At 41.6% G+C, this 8,829-nt stretch overlaps 1 long non-coding RNA gene across 2 annotated transcripts; it reads right to left on the bottom strand.

Moving 5' to 3' along the window:
* Nucleotides 1–17: 17 nt before the first annotated feature.
* LOC121278112 lies at nt 18–7,205 on the bottom strand. Of its 2 annotated transcripts, XR_005943054.1 has the most exons (4): nt 7,131–7,205; nt 5,995–6,071; nt 4,230–4,669; nt 18–60 (listed from the first exon to the last, which is right to left on the bottom strand). It is a non-coding gene; the product is annotated as an uncharacterized LOC121278112 (long non-coding RNA). The 2 variants fall into 2 exon arrangements; XR_005943053.1 differs by lacking the exon at nt 7,131–7,205 and having other exon boundaries at nt 5,995–6,143.
* Between the last annotated feature and the right edge of the window lie 1,624 nt (nt 7,206–8,829).

Below are 8,829 nucleotides of genomic sequence, written 5' to 3'. Positions count from 1 at the left end.
CCCCCACCCCCACCCCCACCCCCCTAAACTCCCAGATGGAATCCAGTGCGCAGATTATTCCTGGGGAAGAAAAAAAAAGTTACCGGGTTTAGAGAATGGCAGGGAGAAAGAGAGAGAGAGAGAGGGAGAGAGGGAGGAAAGGGGGCTCCGTCTCGTCCAATGGGCCAGTTGGACTGACATGGAGTGGAGTCGCCGCGGGTGGACTCTCTGAGCGCAATTAGGGCTGGTAATTGAATTTTGTTGCCTTGATCTGTCAGCACTTACAAGCAGGAGAGCAGTGGACATACTTCAGCCGTCCAGCTCCACGCGTGTCAGTTCCAGGCGGCAGGAGGCGGGCGGCGGAGCTGTCAATCACAGCGACAGCGCCCTATCAGAAGCCAGCGATTGTCCTAATGGGCCAATGGGAGCAGAGACCTCATTATCCTTTTCCTCCTATTTTTTTGGCCGAATATGCGAATTGGCCGGGCTCTCCCCGGGACTCGCCAAGTTTCTGCTGCACTACTGGCCCTTGTCGGAGTGTACCAGCCCGGTTTTCAAAATGTAACAAAGCTCTAATCGCCCACCACACCCCCCACCCCCCCCCCCCCCCCCCCCCCCCCCCCCCCCCCCCCCCCGCCTCCCCATCACCACCACCCACCTCGTCCCCCCTTTCAGCCTGTGCCACCGACAGGAGTTGATCCAGATCATGACCTCCTGGACAAATAGATCAACGCAAAATAATATTACATTGAAGCGAAATTTCAAACGCGCCCAATATCAAAAGCAGATTTCTGAGCGGGTGAAGAGCAAGCGGGAAGTATTAGCCATTCAGTGGTTAACAGGGAAGAGCTGTAGGTGTCCTTAAATCCGCGGGAGAGGTGGCTTTAGGTGTTGTCAAATAACTAGCATCGCGGTAAACTAACAGAAAGGAAAAGTCTTACAAGTGACTTCATACATGAACACGTAACATGCCCTGTCAGTATTTCAACATGCCACCGGTGCCAGCAGGCTGATTTGTAATTGTAGACGTAGCAGCAAATGTATTGCGGATAGTGGTTAAATCATAGACAGATGCATGGCAGGACATCTTGATAGAATAACATAATGTTTCCAAATATGTCAACAAGTTCTAGTATGAGAGGCAATAAATACCAATGGGGAGACGATCAGCAGAGAAATACGCCGAAGTGATTAACAAAAAGATATTTTGGTCCGTTATAAATCGAAGTCAGGAATTATATCCTTTTCTAAAAAAAAAACACAGCTGGCATTTGAGTGCTCATTACGATGGGAAACGAGTTTTAAATAAAATATAAATGTGTAATGGCATAAACCAAAAGCAGTAAACAGCGCGTTTGCCGAGCCGCCCGTTGATTTTTAAAGCGTCGGGTGTAGTGAATTGATTAAACCAAATACACGGCAAAAAACAACCCAACAAAACACTAAGCCCAGGTAGGAACGAAAGAAAATAGTGTTGACAATCGCTCAGGTATTTACAAATCCCACTGTATCCAATTTGCGCCTCAGTTTAACGTAACTGCAACTCATAGGAACAGTTTCCATGAAGACATCCCCAGAAGTTAATGTTGAAAGGCTGCAGCAGAACGCCGGCTAATGTCACCGTTACACAAAACAGAGAAACTGGAATTTAATTCAGGGAGCTAGTTAGTATCCGAACACTTGGTAAAGGTAGAAACATCTTCCTGTGTTCGCAAAGAGCTCCAGTTGTCACATATCTAGCCAGATAAAAGGCAGCCAGACTATGGTGATTGCTAGCTCCTTTTTAAAGTGTTTCCAAACGAATCCCACTGCCCTGCTCTCCTTCAACAACCCTGCATATTCCTCTGTTGCAAATATGTATACAATATTCTCTTTTAAAAAAAGTAAAGCTTTTTCCAGTCATTTACAAATCTGGCCAAGCATCGCATGGTCCATCAGCTTTCCGCCAAAGGAGATTTTTCCTAACACCTCTCCTCACTCGAATGGTGAACCTTTTAAGCTGATGACCCCCCCCCCTCTTCGCTGACCACCCTCTTCACTGCCCCCTCTTCACTTCTCCCTCTTCACTATTCCCCTCTTCATTGAACCCCCTCTTCACTGACTCCCTAATCATTTTAAAAATCTGTTTTCTTGTTTGTGAAGCCTCCCTATGCTCTATTATCAGAAAAATATCCTTATATGTAGTCATATATATGCCGCGTATACATCATCTATATAAAGTTCATTTTGCGGACAGTTTTTATATAATCTTAAAATATCGATCACTTCCAATGAAATTGTTCCAGAAGGGAGACCAGGGTCCGGTTTTATTTCAATAATCATTCACAAACGCTTCTTAGAAATTTCGCATCAATTTTGAATAATAAACAGGGCATTTTTCGATGTATGCCCAGAAGGACCGGGCACACAGGTGATTTTTTTAAGTTAAAATAAAGCTCAAGAAAATTGACACATTGAGTAAAATATGAAGTGCGGTTGACTTGTCTAGTTTTTGGTTTGCTGTATTTGATGCTTTAAGGAATATCTGTTCTGCCTTTGACTATTGCACCCTCATTACTTTTTTGCCAACAATTTTATTTCTCTTGAATTTCCCGCGCCAGCTCCTACTCCCAGACGTCAGCAGTCTGTAATATAATGGAAAGTAGATTTGGGAGCATCAGATAAATCTGAATGGCCATTTGCTGCTTCTAATTAAATCACTTGGATCAAGGTTATCGATGAGTGAAATGTCGAAAATGAGAAAGTCCAGCTGTCAGGATGTTTCTCCCCTTTCCCTCTCTCTCTCTCCCCGGCTACGATGCCCCCACTCTTTTCCTTCTTCCGTTCCCTCAGCACCTCTAGGCTCCTGTCATCCGCCAGTCCCAGCGAATTGCAAAATCTTTCACAGCTTGACACCGATCTGCTCACCTCCCCGAGACTTCATAGAGAAGTTAACACCCTGGCGGCAGCCAGGCCCTGGTCAGCTCTGGCCTGTGGCACTGGGTGAAAAGAACACCGCTAACAACCCAAAAGCAAAAAGGAACAAAACACAGGCTAAGGAAGAACCCAGAATATATAGAGATCTGCGGCTGGCACTTTTTTTTAGCATCAAATGAATGGACGAATGCTCACAGATTTGTTTTCCATTCTGTTGAGCAACTTAGAACCAAATTCAAATAATTCTCAAACCTTTTCCCATTTACCAGGACATGTACAGTTTGTCGGAATATTAGGTGCCCTCTCTTTATATACTCGGCATAGCATATACAGTCTCCATATTCCTTGTAATATTCAAATTCTAAGGTTGGACACTGATCTGCAGAAATATGCAACCAATTTTGTAGAGGCTGGAAAAGTTAACTAAAAGTTTCTAAATGTTTCAATTGAGGCTAAATATGTCTATGAAAATAACAACTCAGCTCGATAGATCTGTACGAACTGCCTGATTTTAAGTTTACCTCCCCCCGCCCCCACCCTGGAAGATGCAGAGTGACATATACGCACACACACACACACTCTCTCCACGATATTCCGTGGTCTAAGTTATTCAGACTTTGTTATAAACCCGTGTGCAGTGTAGTCCTTGCAACATCAAAGCTTTAAGTTCAGTCACCGATTGAAACACGCAATCAGATGTATTGCATTTGAACCCGTCCATCGTCGTATGTGCAGCTCATTTATTATTCGGACTTTGACCAAACTCCCGTTGATTGCGGTAGGTACCAGTTTAAATAAATTACGAACCGTAGCAATGGGATTTCGTGACAGGCTCTGACCTGAACGTCAGGCCCGAGGTATTTGTTTCCGCGAACATTGTCTTCCTTGAAAATTGTCCCCCAAATGCACAAATATCCCTGATGTGTTCAAAGCAGAAACTTTGCACCAGCCTCAATCGTGTGAAACATCACTACATAGACTCTAGAATCTTCCAAACAGCTCACACGGGTAGCTTCAGTTAAAAAAAAATCCATTATTGTTTGCTCTTTTGCTGCGAGGAAAAGCGGCCAAATGATAAAATAGCCCGTCCTGGGTATCAGTCACTACAGGGGAAAATTTAAATCGCTTTAACATGAGTAAAAGCAGGTTTATAAGGGGGACTCACACTTCAAATACCATAAATCACTGTTTTAGAGACGACCTTTCTGTAACTGTGGCTGTATCTTGCCCTGAATCGTTTTTACAAATTGGTATGGTGTTTCGCTAATTAATAGATGCTCATCATCCTTATGTTTCGTGTTTATCTATATTCACCCCGGTGTTAATATACTTACTCCTGATAAAGTAGCTCTCTGTTGCTTTGAGTAGGAGAGCGGGATGATTTAGAACTGACAGCTGGGGTTTTCACTAGTGGATTCATATATCTTCCTGTTGCAACTAAGTCTTTATTTCCACTGCCTGAAACGCCAACAAATTGCCATATAGAAACGTTAAACATCACAAAAGCAATTGTTTTGCAGCTTAAACCATAGTAAGTTCCCACCACGTTTTACACCGACAAACCTCCTGTGCTTAAAGGTGCACTGTGAGAATGAGACAGCTCAGTGCTGTTCTACGAATTCCTCTTCCAGTTGTAGTGACAACTCCAGTCCCGAGACCCCTCTCATACTTTCGCCGGTGTAATTAACCCTTTCAGCACTGTGTCGTAATGGGCTAAACACCTTTCCCAACCACATCGGCACGTGGGACTTTAGACATTTCTGATGGCGGTATTCTGGTAAAAAAAAATGCATCCCATCAAGGGCCATCCCTTGATTTGCAATATAAAAGAGGAGCGCATTGTGAATCCTAATGGCAAGATCATTAACCTAGTCTATATAGAAGCAATTAAATAAGCTGCACACGTATCCCTCCATGTTCTCTTCATCATGTTGTACTTATTTCTAAAGCATAGCAATTTTAACAATTTCCCATAATTGAAAAGAAATGATCCAAAAACACTCTGACAAAACTGAACAGCTTTGATAATGAATCCAATCAAAGTAGCAAACTCCAGTACAGTCAATGGCAGTTTTCCCTCTCCCGGCCACGCCGCATGAAGCTGGGGTTAATGTATATTGTGCCACCTACTGTTGACATCGGGGTATCTCATCCATCCTCTGTTCAAAACTTTAGTCTTTTCCTTGCACTGGTGGCAGATGGAGGTTTTCCTTTAAGTTTCTGGCCGACGCATTATTAATGTTTAAAAAAAAAACAATTATTTCGATATTATTAAGTTATTAATAAATTAACTAGACCGGTACGGCAGAAAGGCATCGAAATATTTGTTTTAACGCGGGGTGGGGTTGGGGGTAACAGTTTAGAAGCTGCCCACCATCAGTGAGCGAGCGACAATTGATAAGATGCATTGTGACTGGAAAAGGGAAAACGCCGGTAGTCGAGTTGGGCATCTTTGCGGAGTTAGACATTTTACTGCATATTTTTAGCCCTATGCATTACTCTGATCACTGACCTCTTAACTGCCTTCTTCGCCACTGTTTTATCAAAATGAAGATGATTTGTTTTAAAACTGGATACTCGTTGCACGTAGCAGATGAATAATTGTGAACGCGGTGTGCCTTAACCTGTACTTAAACATTTATTTGATCTTACACGACTCTGGTGACAGCAGAGCATGCGACCAGTGCACTCCCCAGTAGAAAAAGTCGCTGCATCGAAATATTTGTTCAGTATTTGTTGTGCATCACAATTCTTAAACGAATATTTAAATGAATAAGTAATTATATTCTTAGTATTAAACCTTGTTGGAGGGATGGGATGTTTTGACGGTATTTTGTCTATCATTGACGGCTTGAGAATTTTATCATTCATATCAGAGCTGATTTGCTTAATTTATTGACGCCGCGCTTAATGATCTGTCCAGCCGGACGCGGTCTTGAGATTTTGGTGTATTTTGTTTTAGATGAATTTTTCCCGGCATTATGTCGGTTGAAGTCAGTGTAACAAAATATTCCGGAGAGGTTCGTGGGGGGTGGGGGGGGGGGGGGTGGGGGGGAATGTTGTTACATCAGCGCCAGTGATTGCAATGATTATACATACCATCTTCACCCAGCTCACGGGTTGCAGTACATTCTCATCAGCACATTCCCCCGTTTGCAAAAAGTGCCAGACAAGTACTGTAATTAAGACGGAGAATTGCTGTTTGCTTCGACGGCAAGTTTAACAGTATTATGTGTCTAAACACATAGCATTTCTTAGTTCAGCTGAAATTACTTACATGACCGATGGTAGTTTCCGGGTTGTGTTTGTCCTTATATACTGTACTATACTACATCTGTAGGTATCCATATAGGAATTTTTTTTTATATCATATCCTGTGCGAGGCTTTTAAGTAAAATCTGGCCAAACGATTGGACGCTTTGAGAAGAATGTATCTGAAGAGACTGCTCTTTAAAACTTTTGACATCAACCAAAATTTGTATTCAAGCGCGCCAGAAATTCGACTGATTAATTACATTTGTCAACTTATTTTTGACATTTTCATTTAATGACAATTGAGCTCCCCTCACAAATATTCCCGAGCTGCTCCTGTCGGACACTTCTACATAACCGACCAAAAAACGCAGGACTAAGGATTCTTGAATGTTGTAGGAAAAGCGCACAATTCTAAGGATAATAGGACAACAATTGGATTATTGAATGATGTGCAACAGGAATAGTTCAATCATCGGCTTGAAAAATTAAATGTCATTTTACGAACAGTTATGAAAGGGCTCCCAATCCCTCACTCTCATTTCTTCCCAGTCTTTACTTAAATCTGCACTTACCGCGACTGGCGTTTACCGGTCACCCCAAAAAGCAGCTGTCCTAATCCCTCGTTCTAACGTTTTTAACGGAGGCGAAAATGATTATTTTAAACCAGTGTCAAACAAGCTTAAAAAATAACTGAATGTGAGGAACCGCGACCAGTTTATTCCTGATAAATCACGCTCATTTTAATCGCTAACAACGCCGCCATGGACAATAACAATTGTTCGTATATTATAGCTACTTGTAGTGTTTGTATCCCTTGGCAGATAGTTAACCTGTTGACCAGGCCTTCAACTGTGGACCGGGCTCGTAAACAACATGGAGTTCAGATTTAAGCCTTATTTAGTTTTCTGCCTTTAATACCCAATTCATTTTACTTTAATCAGGGCATCTCAAACCACGATTATGCAACTGGAATAGCTCACCTCTCTATCGTCCGACTGTTATCACCACCAGTCTTAAAACCAGACCTGCTGAGTTTTTCCAGCATTTTCTGTTTCTATTTCAGGTTTCCAGCATCCGTCGTATTTTAGTCTTAAAATAGCTTTTTTTTAAAAAAAAAATTAAGAACATTTACAGATTATTTGTTCCTGAGATTCCTGTTAGCTCGTATAGAAATATCCTAGAGCAGTTCCTCGGGGAGCAGAATATCTCTGAGGAGATCGAGTCAAACCGATTGGAAACATTAACTCCGTTTCTCTCTCCACAGACGCTGCCAGACCTGCTGAGTTTTTAAAGCATTTTCTGTTTTTTTTTAAATTCTGGACTACCTAACGATGCCCATAGGTTTTAAGTTATAATATTCTTACTTACTCAGTTCAATTATTTTTTTAAAATATTTTCTAGGATGCATGCACACGTTGTTGTCTCGTGGATTGCGTTCATTATTAGTGGGTGTTAATTTGGTTTATAAGTGGATGTTAAGCTTTCTACATTTTAAAGCACATTCGGAGTTCCTGCTAAATCAGCATAAAAATCATATTGGACACATCGCCCTCCCCCCCCCCCCCAAAAAAAAAAAATGGGGCGGCGGTGAAATATTTGAATGCCACTTTCAGTGATTTGATGTGAGGGGTTACTGCAGTACTCTAGGGGTGGACCCGCACCGACACTATAACAATGGACAGCGCTGAGCAGCAAGCTCGCCGCCAGTGGTGGTGGTGTAAATTATATAAAAAAAAACTTTAAAACGGACGCTATCACAACAAACATTCCTTTGAAATCATGGAATCAGTGTCGCTGAAAAAGGTGGCAAGACTTTTGGAAAAGGCGCCGAACGTCTACCTCAGCAGAGGCGGTGACCTAAATATTAATTGGAGTTGTAGAAGATTCTCCGTGAGGTTCGTTGATTTGCTCCCCCAGAATAGCAAGATGTGGGATCCAGACTGGTCGGACCATTCTCTTTGCGAATAGCTACCAGAATATTATAAACGGGGACTGGGCAATTAGGTCGTACGTTTAGGTCGTAGTCCCTACCACTGATTGCAAGGTTTTTGATTATCAATAGAACATACACGGTAAAAGGGCTAATACAAACGATATGACCTTGAAACATATTTTATGATGGTGGTTATTTTTATGTTAAATGCCTCCAAATTATTTATTTAAAACTAGGATGATAAAAAAAACGTAACTAAGCTGCATCATATTCACAATAATCTGAAAACAAACGAATTAAATTGGGTACTTTGCTCGATTAGCACAGCTGCAGTTTTAAAATGGAAACTGGTGCCAAGGTGTAAATACTCACGATTTGTTATTGCTGTGGGGGAAAAAATGACAGCAATGTAATTGATTGACCCACAAACGTGAAACTACTTTGCTATGACGGCTCGTAAAGATTTTTTTCAGTAAAACAAAACTTAGTGTCATACTATTGTAAGCCCTGCAATTGCATATCACTGGCAAATTTTATTTCACTATTTTGAATCATCTTTTCATGCATGTACTTTTATCATGCACGTTAAAAATATTTCTGGTAAAACTGTTAAAGATTGGAGGAATCCTTACATTTCTGAATGTGATCTTTAAGACAATGTTTCACATTATGGAACTATCAGTATAAATTGGCAGTTATCCTCTGCGGTGATATGTATATTATACATTTCACAACACTGTGAATCA

The sequence above is a fragment of the Carcharodon carcharias genome, chromosome 5 (assembly GCF_017639515.1).
Source record: "Carcharodon carcharias isolate sCarCar2 chromosome 5, sCarCar2.pri, whole genome shotgun sequence".
Lineage (NCBI taxonomy): Eukaryota > Metazoa > Chordata > Chondrichthyes > Lamniformes > Lamnidae > Carcharodon > Carcharodon carcharias.
Note: the sequence above shows the minus strand (reverse complement) of the source record. Positions and strands in the feature narration are given on the sequence as shown.